This window comes from Oncorhynchus keta, unplaced genomic scaffold, assembly GCF_023373465.1.
Source record: "Oncorhynchus keta strain PuntledgeMale-10-30-2019 unplaced genomic scaffold, Oket_V2 Un_contig_3029_pilon_pilon, whole genome shotgun sequence".
NCBI lineage: Eukaryota > Metazoa > Chordata > Actinopteri > Salmoniformes > Salmonidae > Oncorhynchus > Oncorhynchus keta.
The window spans coordinates 2,501-15,000 of NW_026286980.1; the positions used below are offsets into that span (position 1 = coordinate 2,501).

General features: G+C 46.5%; 2 long non-coding RNA genes across 2 annotated transcripts in view; one reads left to right on the forward strand and one right to left on the reverse strand.

Annotated features, from left to right (window-relative positions):
* LOC127923639 (uncharacterized) overlaps positions 1-1,459 on the forward strand; it is a 3,202-nt gene extending 1,743 nt beyond the window's left edge. The window contains exons 5-6 of the long non-coding RNA XR_008114934.1: positions 1-213; positions 284-1,459. The exon at positions 1-213 is cut by the window's left edge and continues 104 nt beyond it. This is a non-coding gene — a long non-coding RNA (uncharacterized LOC127923639). The remainder of the gene's footprint in view (positions 214-283) is intronic.
* Positions 1,460-11,898: 10,439 nt separating this feature from the next.
* LOC127923641 (uncharacterized) overlaps positions 11,899-12,500 on the reverse strand; it is a 1,938-nt gene continuing 1,336 nt past the window's right edge. The window contains exons 3-5 of the long non-coding RNA XR_008114936.1: positions 12,303-12,500; positions 12,003-12,252; positions 11,899-11,952 (exon numbers count right to left, since the gene is read on the reverse strand). The exon at positions 12,303-12,500 is cut by the window's right edge and continues 620 nt beyond it. This is a non-coding gene — a long non-coding RNA (uncharacterized LOC127923641). The remainder of the gene's footprint in view (positions 11,953-12,002; positions 12,253-12,302) is intronic.

A 12,500-nucleotide genomic window follows, 5' to 3' on the forward strand; every position in this document is an offset into this window, starting at 1 on the left:
GTGGTCTCGGTTCAGTATGGTAGAAGAGAGGTGCTGGTCTAGGTTCAGTATGGTAGAAGAGAGGTGCTGGTCTAGGTTCAGTATGGTAGATCAGAGAGGTGGTGGTCTAGGTTCAGTATGGTAGAAGAGAGGTGCTGGTCTAGGTTCAGTATGGTAGATCAGAGAGGTGGTGGTCTCGGTTCAGTATGGTAGATCAGAGAGGTGCTGGTCTAGGTTCAGTATGGTAGATCAGCGAGGTGGTGGTCTCGGTTCAGTATGGTAGATCAGAGAGGTGGTGGTCTAGGTTCAGTATGGTAGATCAGAGAGGTGGTGGTCTCGGTTCAGTATGGTAGATCAGAGAGGTGGTGGTCTCGGTTCAGTATGGTAGAAGAGAGGTGGTGGTCTCGGTTCAGTATGGAAGAAGAGAGGTGCTGGTCTAGAGATTAATTACAATTAAAGTTGTCCGTGATGTGATTTGAATACCCAACCTTTGGGTTGCTCGACGTTTTGGGTTGCTAGACGTTTTGGGTTGCTCGACATTTTGGGTTGCTAGACGTTTTGGGTTGCTCGACATTTTGGGTTGCTCGACGTTTTGGGTTGCTCGACGTTTTGGGTTGCTAGACGTTTTGGGTTGCTAGACGTTCACGTTATGCTGCTGCCCATCTTCATCGACCAACCTCAGTCCTTTTAGTTTTTTGGGGGCTTAAGTAACCTTTTCTATCTTATGAAACCATAAGAAACATAACATATCACCAGCCCGGCCTCAAAAACTACATGTCCCTGCTGTATCCCTGCATGCCAGCCCGGCCTCCAAAACGAAACGTCCCTGCTGCTTCCCTACATGCCAGCTAAAAAACATCTAGCAACCCAAAACGTCTAGCAACCCAAAATTGTCATTATGGGGCATTGTCACTATGGGGTATTGTCATTATGGGGTATTGTCATTATGGGGTATTGTCACTATGGGGTATTGTCATTATGGGGTATTGTCATTATGGGGTATTGTCACTATGGGGTATTGTCACTATGGGGTATTGTCACTATGGGGTATTGTCATTATGGGGTATTGTCATTATGGGGTATTGTCACTATGGGGTATTGTCACTATGGGGTATTGTCACTATGGGGTATTGTCACTATGGGGTATTGTCATTATGGGGCATTGTCATTATGGGGTATTGTCATTATGGGGCATTGTCATTATGGGGTATTGTCACTATGGGGTATTGTCACTATGGGGTATTGTCACTATGGGGCATTGTCATTATGGGGTATTGTCATTGTGGGGCATTGTCATTATGGGGCATTGTCATTATGGGGTATTGTCATTATGGGGTATTGTCACTATGGGGTATTGTCATTATGGGGTATTGTCACTATGGGGTATTGTCACTATGAGGTATTGTCACTATGGGGTATTGTCACTATGGGGTATTGTCATTATGGGGTATTGTCATTATGGGGTATTGTCACTATGGGGTATTGTCATTATGGGGTATTGTCACTATGGGTATTGTCACTATGGGGTATTGTCACTATGGGGTATTGTCATTATGGGGTATTGTCATTATGGGGTATTGTCACTATGGGTTATTGTCACTATGGGGTATTGTCACTATGGGGTATTGTCATTATGGGATGGGTTATTGTCATTATGGGGTATTGTCACTATGGGGTATTGTCATTATGGGGTATTGTCATTATGGGGTATTGTCACTATGGGGTATTGTCATTATGGGGTATTGTCATTATGGGGTATTGTCACTATGGGGTATTGTCACTATGGGGTATTGTGGTTCTGTGGCTCAGTTGGTAGAGCATGGGGGTATTGTCACTATGGGGTATTGGGACCACTATGGGGTAGAATGTCATTATGACTGTATTGTCATTATGGGGTATTGTATTATTATTATTATTATTATTATGGTGTATTGTCATTATGGGGTATTGTGACTATGGGGTATTGTGTCATTATGGGGTATTGTATTATGGGGTATTGTCATTATGGGGTATTGTGTCATTATGGGGTATTGTATTATGGGGTATTGTCACTATGGGACATTGTCACTATGGGATATTGTCATTATGGGGTATTGTCATTATGGGGTATTGTCATTATGGGGTATTGTGTCATTATGGGGTATTGTATTATGGGGTATTGTCACTATGGGACATTGTCACTATGGGATATTGTCATTATGGGGTATTGTCATTATGGGGTATTGTGTCATTATGGGGTATTGTATTATGGGGTATTGTATTATGGGGTATTGTCACTATGGGACATTGTCACTATGGGATATTGTCATTATGGGGTATTGTCATTATGGGGTATTGTGTCATTATGGGGTATTGTATTATGGGGTATTGTCACTATGGGGTATTGTCACTATGGGGTATTGTCACTATGGGATATTGTCATTATGGGGTATTGTCATTATGGGGTATTGTCACTATGGGACATTGTCACTATGGGATATTGTCATTATGGGGTATTGTCATTATGGGGTATTGTGTCATTATGGGGTATTGTGTCATTATGGGGTATTGTCACTATGGGATATTGTTATGGGGTATTGTGTCATTATGGGGTATTGTGTCATTATGGGGTATTGTGTCATTATGGGGTATTGTCACTATGGGATATTGTCATTATGGGGTATTGTCACTATGGGATATTGTCATTATGGGGTATTGTCACTATGGGATATTGTCATTATGGGGTATTGTCACTATGGGATATTGTCATTATGGGGTATTGTCATTATGGGGTATTGTCATTATGGGGTATTGTCATTATGGGGTATTGTCACTATGGGTTATTGTGTGTGATACGGGTGAGAGAGAAAACACATCTATTTTGAATTTCAGGCTGTAACACAACACAATTTTGAGTAAGTCGAGGGCTATCAATACTTTCTGAAGGCCACCGTACATCACAGTAGAGATCAAGTTCACGGCTACGGTAGCCTAGTGGTTAGAGTGGAGGGGTGGCAGTGTCGCCTAGTGGTTAGAGTGGAGGGGTGGCAGGGTAGCCTAATGGTTAGAGTGGAGGGGTGGCAGGGTAGCCTAGTGGTTAGAGTGTTGGAGGGGTGGCAACAAGCCTAGTGGTTGAGTGGAGGGGTGGCAGTTAACGCCTAGTCAATACTTTCTGGGGTGGCAGGGTAGCATCACAGTGGTTAGATGGAGGGGTGGCAGTGTAGCCTAGTGGTTAGAGTGGAGGGGTGGCAGTGTCGCCTAGTGGTTAGAGTGGAGGGGTGGCAGGGTAGCCTAATGGTTAGAGTGGAGGGGTGGCAGGGTAGCCTAGTGGTTAGAGTGTTGGATTAGTAACCGGAAGGTTGCAAGTTCAAACCCCCTGTCGTTCTGCCCCTGAACAGGCAGTTAACCCATCACTCATTCATATATCCTTATGTACATATTCTTTATCCCCTTACACTGTGTATAAGACAGTAGTTTTGGAATTGTTAGTTAGATTACTTGTTGGTTATCACTGCATTGTCGGAACTAGAAGCACAAGCATTTCGCTACACTCGCATTAACATCTGCTAACCATGTGTATGTGACAAATACAATTTGATTTGATTTGATTTGAACCCACTGTTCCTAGGCCGTCATTGAAAATAAGAATTCGTTCTTAACTGACTTGCCGAGTTAAATAAAGGTAAAAAAATAAATAAAAATAAAATAAAAAAGTTCACAACGACCTTCAGTGTATTTCACACAGAGTTGGGAGTTCACTCATAAAGCCATCGCTGGGATGCTTCAGGAAACATGGTTAGGGTCCAGGCTGCAGCAGACCTATTAGCATTTGTGCTAACAACAACAGCAGAGAAGTATTTGCATCCATGCTAACACTAGCACATGCTAACACAAGAAGTATTAGCATCCATGCTAACACAACAACAGCAGAGAAGTATTAGCATCCATGCTAACACAACAGCAGAGAAGTATTAGCATCCATGCTAACACAACAACAGAGAAACAGCATCCAGACATCAGAAAAGTACCTATTAGCATCCACTAGCTAACACACAACAACAGATAAAATACTGTAGGCCTATTGGTATGCTAACACTATGCTAACACTAGCATCCAAGCTAACACAACAACAGATAAAATACTGTAGGCCTATTGGTATCTACAGTATGCTAACACTAGCATCCAAGCTAACACAACAACAGATAAAAACTGTACCGTAGTATGCCTATTGGTATCTACAGTATGCTAACACTAGCATCCCATGCTAATACAACACCAGAGAATTGGTACTGTAGGCCTATTAGTATCTCTATGCTAAAACTAGCATCCATGCTAATGTAATAACAGAGAAATACTGTAGACCTATTGGTATCTATGCTAAAACTAGCATCCATGCTAATGCAACAGTGCAAAAAGCGCTACCCTACTGTATTGTGCATAGATATAATGCAAACAGCCAGCAAGACAGCCAGCAAGACAGAACTACATCCAGTTTGAACACAGGCCTCAAAAAACATCTCTCAATTAATTTCCGAAGAACAACAACCACTTGGCATCACGTGTCGATAAACATCTTGTATCCTTCAATGGCCGCATGAGAAGGTTTACAACAGTAAGAGTCACCAGCCGACACAGAATAGAGACAGCTGAGGATATAACTACATTATTCATTACCATCTCTCCTATCTTTCTCTTTAACTCTCTCATTCCTTATTTCCCTCCCTCCACTCTGTCTCTGTCTCTGTCTCTGTGTTCTGTCTCTCTGTGTCTCTGTCTCTGTGTCTTATTTCTGTGTCTCTCCTCTGTGTCTCTACTGTGTCTGTCTCTGTCTCTCTCTCTGTGTCTCTCTCTCTGTCCTCTCTCTCTCTCTCTCTCTCTCTCTCTCTCTCTCTCTCTCTCTCTCCCCTCTCTCTCTCTCTCTCTCTCTCTCTCTCTAATCTCTGTCTCCTGTCTTAAGGGTCTTTTCTCTCTCTCTCTCTCTCTCTCTCTCTCTCTCTCTCTCTCTCTCTCTCTGTCTCAGCTCTAATGAAAAAGTGATGTCTGATCAAAGAGAGAGGGGATGATGAAGATGGATTGAAGCCATCATTGAAGGCTCCTCCTCTTCATCTGCCAGCTAGCCTGTTCTGTCCGCCTGTGTTTCCTCACCAAATACAGCGTCTTGCTTTCTGACTTTAATGGGTTAATGAGTTCATGGTCGTCGTGACATGAACTGTTCCCTGAAATGACGTCCGTCTGCATCACGTCCTGGTTCTGTTCGTTGAGGTGACAGACAACGATTCGGGTCAGGAAAGGCCGTCAGAAAGAGACTTAAGATAAGAAAATATGACATTTTCCTACAGGACATTTCTTTTCTTTTTCCTGCTACTGCCGATCTCTGTTTCACATGTTTTCAACCTACAGGGCTACCGCATCACATGTCTATGTCTATGTAGGTGGAAGAGACATGGACTGGAGAGCTACTGTAGTAACCTCACAGTATCCACTGAGACTACTCCACGACAGGAAACAGAGGAGGTGTACCTTCCTGTAGGAAACATCTATAGGAAACAGGTAACAGAGGAGGTGTACCTTCCTGTAGGAAACATCTATAGGAGACATGAAACAGAGGGGACCTTCCTGTAGGAAACATCTATAGGAAACAGGAAATAGAGGGGACCTTCCTGTAGGTAAAAGCTTCAGGAAACAGGAAACAGAGGGGACCTTACTGTAGGAAACATCTCTAGGGAACAGGAAACAGAGAAGGGGACCTGACTGAAGGAAACATCTCTAGGACACAGGAAACAGAGGAGACCTTACTGAAGGAAACATCTCTAGGAAACAGGAAACAGAGGAGACCTTACTGAAGGAAACATCTCTAGGAAACAGGAAACAGAGGAGACCTTACTGCAGGTAAACGCTTCAGGAAACAGGAAACAGAGGGGACCTTACTGAAGGAAACATCTCTAGGAAACAGGAAACAGAGGAAACCTTACTGTAGGAAACATCTCCAGGACATAGGAAACAGAGGAGGAGACCTGACTGAAGGAAACATCTCTAGGACACAGTAAACAGAGGAGGAGACCTGACTGAAGGAAACATCTCTAGGACATAGGAAACAGAGGAGGAGACCTGACTGAAGGAAACATCTCTAGGACATAGGAAACAGAGGAAGAGACCTTACTGAAGGAAACATCTCTAGGACATAGGAAACAGAGTAGGGCACCTGACAGTAGGAAACATCTCTAGGAAACAGGACACAGAGGAGGAGACCTGACTGAAGGAAACATCTCTAGGAAACAGGAAACAGAGGAGGAGACCTGACTGAAGGAAACATCTCTAGGACACAGGAAACAGAGGAGGAGACCTTACTGAAGGAAACATCTCTAGGACATAGGAAACATAGGAGGAGACCTTACTGAAGGAAACATCTCTAGGACATAGGAAACAGAGGAGGAGACCTTACTGAAGGAAACATCTCTAGGACATAGGAAACAGAGGAGGAGACCTGACTGAAGGAAACATCTCTAGGACATAGGAAACAGAGGAGGGCACCTGACTGTCGGTAAAACCTGTAATGTTCTCTGTCTCTGACATGGACGAGGACATCTAGTTTAGTATTGGACTAAACAGAAGGATGTCCCCACCCAGTCCTCTCTAACCCTGATACTATGTCCCCACCCAGTCCTCCCTAACCCTGATACTATGTCCCCACCCAGTCCTCCCTAACCCTGATACTATGTCCCACCCAGTCCAGTCCTCCCTAACTCTGATACTATGTCCCCACCCAGTCCTCCCTAACCCTGATACTATGTCCAACCCAGTCCAGTCCTCCCTAACCCTGATACTATGTCCCACCCAGTCCAGTCCTCCCTAACCTGATACTATGTCCCCACCCAGTCCTCCCTAACCCTGATACTATGTCCAACCCAGTCCAGTCCTCCCTAACCCTGATACTATGTCCCACCCAGTCCAGTCCTCCCTAACCCTGATACTATGTCCCCACCCAGTCCAGTCCTCCCTAACCCTGATACTATGTCCCCACCCAGTCCTCCCTAACCCTGATACTATGTCCAACCCAGTCCAGTCCTCCCTAACCCTGATACTATGTCCCACCCAGTCCAGTCCTCCCTAACCCTGATACTATGTCCCCACCCAGTCCAGTCCTCCCTAACCCTGATACTATGTCCCCACCCAGTCCTCCCTAAGCCTGATACTATGTCCCCACCCAGTCCTCCCTAACCCTGATACTATGTCCACACCCAGTCCTCCCTAACCCTGATACTATGCCCAGTCCTCCTAACCCTGATACTATGTCCCCACCCAGTCCTCCCTAACCCTGATACTATGTCCCCACCCAGTCCTCCCTAACCCTGATACTATGTCCCCACCCAGTCCTCCCTAACCCTGATACTATGTCCCACCCAGTCCTCCCTAACCCTGATACTATGTCCAACCCAGTCCAGTCCTCCCTAACCCTGATACTATGTCCCACCCAGTCCAGTCCTCCCTAACCCTGATACTATGTCCCCACCCAGTCCAGTCCTCCCTAACCCTGATACTATGTCCCCACCCAGTCCTCCCTAACCCTGATACTTTGTCCACACCCAGTCCTCCCTAACCCTGATACTATGTCCCCACCCAGTCCAGTCCTCCCTAACCCTGATACTATGTCCAACCCAGTCGAATCCTCCCTGACCCTGATACTATGTCCCCACCCAGTCCAGTCCTCCCTAACCCTGATACTATGTCCCACCCAGTCCAGTCCTCCCTAACCCTGATACTATGTCCCCACCCAGTCCAGTCCTCCCTAACCCTGATACTTTGTCCACACCCAGTCCTCCCTAACCCTGATACTATGTCCACACCCAGTCCAGTCCTCCCTAACCCTGATACTATGTCCCCACCCAGTCCTCCCTAACCCTGATACTATGTGCCACCCAGTCCTCCCTAACCCTGATACTATGTCCTACCCAGTCCTCCCTAACCCTGATACTATGTCCCCACCCAGTCCTCCCTAACCCTGATACTATGTCCCCACCCAGTCCTCCCTAACCCTGATACTATGTCCCACCCAGTCCAGTCCTCCCTAACCCTGATACTATGTCCCACCCAGTCCAGTCCTCCCTAACCCTAATACTATGTCCACACCCAGTCCTCCCTAACCCTGATACTATGTCCTACCCAGTCCTCCCTAAACCTGATGCTATGTCCCCACCCAGTCCTCCCTAACCCTGATACTATGTCCCCACCCAGTCCTCCCTAACCCTGATACTATGTCCCACCCAGTCCAGTCCTCCCTAACCCTGATACTATGTCCCCACCCAGTCCAGTCCTCCCTAACCCTGATACTATGTCCCCACCCAGTCCTCCCTAACCCTGATACTATGTCCCACCCAGTCCTCCCTAACCCTGATACTATGTCCCACCCAGTCCAGTCCTCCCTAACCCTGATACTATGTCCCACCCAGTCCTCCCTAACCCTGAATACTATGTCCCCACCCAGTCCTCCCTAACCCTGATACTATGTCCCCACCCAGTCCTCCCTAACCCTGATACTATGTCCCACCCAGTCCTCCCTAACCCTGATACTATGTCCCACCCAGTCCAGTCCTCCCTAACCCTGATACTATGTCCCCACCCAGTCCTCCCTAACCCTGATACTATGTCCTACCCAGTCCTCCCTAACCCTGATACTATGTCCACACCCAGTCCAGTCCTCCCTAACCCTGATACTATGTCCACACCCAGTCCAGTCCTCCCTAACCCTGATACTATGTCCCACCCAGTCCAGTCCTCCCTAACCCTGATACTATGTCCCCACCCAGTCCAGTCCTCCCTAACCCTGATACTATGTCCCCACCCAGTCCAGTCCTCCCTAACCCTGATACTATGTCCCACCCAGTCCAGTCCTCCCTAACCCTGATACTATGTCCCCACCCAGTCCAGTCCTCCCTAACCCTGATACTATGTCCCCACCCAGTCCAGTCCTCCCTAACCCTGATACTATGTCCCCACCCAGTCCAGTCCTCCCTAACCCTGATACTATGTCCCCACCCAGTCCAGTCCTCCCTAACCCTGATACTATGTCCCACCCAGTCCAGTCCTCCCTAACCCTGATACTATGTCCCCACCCAGTCCAGTCCTCCCTAACCCTGATACTATGTCCCACCCAGTCCAGTCCTCCCTAACCCTGATACTATGTCCCCACCCAGTCCAGTCCTCCCTAACCCTGATACTATGTCCCCACCCAGTCCAGTCCTCCCTAACCCTGATACTATGTCCCCACCCAGTCCAGTCCTCCCTAACCCTGATACGATGTCCCACCCAGTCCAGTCCTCCTTAACCCTGATACTATGTCCCACCCAGTCCTCCCTAACCCTGATACTATGTCCCACCCAGTCCTCTCTAACCCTGATACTATGTCCTACCCAGTCCTCCCTCACCCTGATACTATGTCCCACCCAGTTCAGCCCTATCTAACCCAGTCCAGTCTTATCTAACCCAGTCCTATCTAACCCAGTCCTCCCTAACCCTGATACTATGTCACCACCCAGTCCTCCCTAACCCTGATACTATGTCCCACCCAGTTCAGCCCTATCTAACCCAGTCCAGTCTTATCTAACCCAGTCCTATCTAACCCAGTCCTATCTAACCCAGTCCTATCTAACCCAGTCCTACCTAACCCAGTCCTATCTAACCCAGCCCAGTCCTACCTAACCCAGCCCTGTCTAACCCAGCCCAGTCCTACCTAACCCAGCCCAGTCCTACCTAACCCAGCCCAGTCCTACCTAACCCAGCCCAGTCCTACCTAACCCAGTCCTATCTAACCCAGCCCAGTCCTATCTAACCCAGTCCAGTCCTATCTAACCCAGTCCTATCTAACCCAGCCATACCTAACCCAGCCCGGTTCTGATCTTACCTTCCAGCAGATCTCTGGCCAGCCCAGGCTCCGCCCCAGTGGACCTGACGAAGTCCGACAGGACGGCGTCCATGTCCAGAGTCATGTGATCATGTGGATGGGCTGCCCAGGCCGCTACGGTCACCTTAGTGGACGCCAGCCTTCACACTGTCATCTGGGAACACGAGGACACACACATACACACACACACACACACACACACACACACACACACACACACACACACACACACACACACACACACACACACACACACACACACACACACACACACACACACACACACACCCAGTTTGATGAGTTCATACTTGTAGCTTTGCGAAGGCAGTGTGAACTAACCAAAGTGTCACAACAGTAGCCTGTCATATTCCAGGGGACATCACACTGTGGTCCTTCTGTAGCTCAGTTGTTGACTGTAAGTAGCAGTAGCCTGTCATATTCCAGGGGACATCACACTGCGCCTCGGAGAAAAAGGTGAACTTGAACGTGTGTGTTTGTGTACAGCTGCACGTGCCTCCACATAGTCTGTGTGTGTGTGTGTGTGTGTGTGTGTGTGTGTGTGTGTGTGTGTGTGTGTGTGTGTGTGTGTGTGTGTGTGTGTATGTGTGTGTGTGTATACAGCTGCACGTGCGTGGTTGCCTCCATACAGTATGTTTGTATTTATGAGTGGGTTGGAGTGTAGTGTAGTTAGAGTAGTGTAGTGTAGTGTAGTATAGTTAGAGTAGTGTAGAGTAGTGTAGAGTAGAGTAGAGTAGTGTCGAGACGTGTAGTGTAGTGTAGTGTAGTGTAGTGTAGTAGTGTAGAGAAGTGTGGAGTAGTGTAGTGTAGTGTAGTAGAGTAGTGTAGTGTAGTAGAGTAGTGTAGTGTAGTAGAGTAGTGTAGTGTAGTGTAGAGTAGTGTAGAGAAGTGTGGAGTAGTGTAGTGTAGTAGAGTAGTGTAGTGTAGTGTAGTGTAGAGTAGTGTAGTGTAGTGTAGAGTAGTGTAGTGTAGTATAGTTAGAGTAGTGTAGAGTAGTGTAGAGTAGTGTAGAGTAGTGTAGTGAAGTGTGGAGTAGTGTAGTGTAGTAGAGTAGTGTAGTGTAGAGTAGTGTAGTGTAGAGTAGTGTAGTGTAGTATAGTTAGAGTAGTTTAGAGTAGAGTAGTGTAGTGTAGAGTAGTGTAGTGTAGTAGAGTAGTGTAGTGTAGAGAAGTGTGGAGTAGTGTAGTGTAGTAGAGTAGTGTAGTGTAGTAGAGTAGTGTAGTGTAGTGTAGTGTAGTGTAGTGTAGTGTAGTGTAGAGTAGAGTAGTGTAGTGTAGTGTAGTGTAGTGTAGAGTAGTGTAGTGTAGTGTAGTGTAGTAGAGTAGTGTAGTGTAGAGAAGTGTGGAGTAGTGTAGTGTAGTAGAGTAGTGTAGTGTAGTAGAGTAGTGTAGTGTAGTGTAGTGTAGTGTAGTGTAGTGTAGAGTAGAGTAGTGTAGTGTAGTTAGAGTAGAGTAGTGTAGTGTAGTAGAGTAGTGTAGTGTAGTGTAGAGTAGTGTAGAGTAGTGTAGAGTAGTGTAGTGTAGAGTAGTGTAGAGTAGTGTCGAGTAGTGTAGTGTAGTAGAGAAGTGTGGAGTAGTGTAGTGTAGTGTAGTAGAGTAGTGTAGTGTAGTGTAGTGTAGTAGAGTAGTGTAGAGTCTCTCTCTCTCTCTCTCTCTCTCTCTCTCTCTCTCTCTCTCTCTCTCTCTCTCTCTCTCTTTTTTTCTCTCTCTCTCCCTCTGACTCTGTCTCTCAGAGTGACTCATAGTTGTAATGTGGAAAGTAGTGAGTGGGTTTCAGTGCTCTTCACACTCCACTGATAGGGAGACTTGAGGGGTCACAGGAGACTTAAGTCTCTCCGATTTGGAAAATGATTAACAGCAGAAACTATGAATGATTAACATGATTACCTTCAGTCTACTGTCTACCTCATCATAATGATGAATGACTTAAATGTAAATGTAATGTAAATGTAAATAATGACCCTGGTTCTGGAAGTTACCTTCAGTCTACTGTCTACCTCATCATAATGACCCTGGTTCTGGATGTTACCTTCAGTCTACTGTCTACCTCATCATAATGACCCTGGTTCTGGAAGTTACCTTCAGTCTACTGTCTACCTCATCATAATGACCCTGGTTCTAGAAGTTACCTTCAGTCTACTGTCTACCTCATCATAATGACCCTGGTTCTGGAAGTTACCTTCAGTCTACTGTCTACCTCATCATAATGACCCTGGTTCTGGAAGTTACCTTCAGTCTACTGTCTACCTCATCATAATGACCCTGGTTCTGGAAGTTACCTTCAGTCTACTGTCTACCTCATCATAATGACCCTGGTTCTGGAAGTTACCTTCAGTCTACTGTCTACCTCATCATAATGACCCTGGTTCTGGAAGTTACCTTCAGTCTACTGTCTACCTCATCATAATGACCCTGGTTCTGGAAGTAACCTTCAGTCTACTGTCTACCTCATCATAATGACCCTGGTTCTGGAAGTTACCTTCAGTCTACTGTCTACCTCATCATAATGACCCTGGTTCTGGAAGTTACCTTCAGTCTACTGTCTACCTCATCATAATGACCCTGGTTCTGGAAGTTACCTTCAGTCTACTGTCTACCTCATCATAATGACCCTGGTTCTGGAAGTT